The sequence below is a fragment of the Anneissia japonica genome, unplaced genomic scaffold (genome assembly GCF_011630105.1).
Source record: "Anneissia japonica isolate Jap-2015-1 unplaced genomic scaffold, ASM1163010v1 scaffold287785_len535756_cov143, whole genome shotgun sequence".
NCBI classification, from domain to species: Eukaryota; Metazoa; Echinodermata; class Crinoidea; order Comatulida; family Comatulidae; genus Anneissia; species Anneissia japonica.
The window spans coordinates 170,532-171,374 of NW_022696924.1; positions in this window are offsets into that span (position 1 = coordinate 170,532).

Here is an 843-nt window from a genome sequence, read left to right on the forward strand (position 1 = left end):
TTTTTTTTTTAAAGATTTTTTATTGGTTGAGAATCTATGCTGTAGCCAATAAATAAAAGCCTTTTGTTTTGAAATGCCATATAAACAACATGTCTAAAAGTCCAGGTGTTATTTATCTCTTGTTTATTTGGGAATAATCATCTATTTTATGCAAGTTCCTTAATTATATTAAAGTTTTGGTTTGTTTATTTAGTTATGTAATCAGAAACTACAGTTACACCTTATTTTACGGGAACCTTAATTTGTTTATTTGTTATTTCATTTGTTTTATGAAATGACAATAATAATAATAATAATAATAATAATAATAATAATAATATTGGCAATAAATGGTTACAATACTGTAATTTACAAAGCAACTTTTAAAAAATAGTAACATTGCATGCATTAAAAAAGATGCTGTTAAAATTAGTATTAGAAACTTTTTAGTAGGAATACATATATACAGTACAGTAAAATGTAAAATAGTCAGCGAGTTCGTCAAACAGGGTTTTAAAAAAGTCTCGCCTTGGATAGCATCTTTTTAAAGAAAATAATTAATTTCATTTAAAAAAACAAAAGTTACTGATTGATTAAATAATTCTATTTTAAATAAGAAATGATTATGCGCAGTTAAGGCAACATAGGACAACATTTAAAAGATCATTATATTAGTGCTACTGAAACTGTTAATTATTTCAAGGTTTTATCTAAGTGCAAATCGGAGTTTGATTGCTTAATTAAACAAATGCTTTGGATCAAAGAACTGAAACCTACACTTAACAAACAAACTGATTCAGTCAAAGCCAAACTGTTTATCTAGTTAATCTGCTAAGAAGGGCTAATTATTGCTTAGCTCCATTG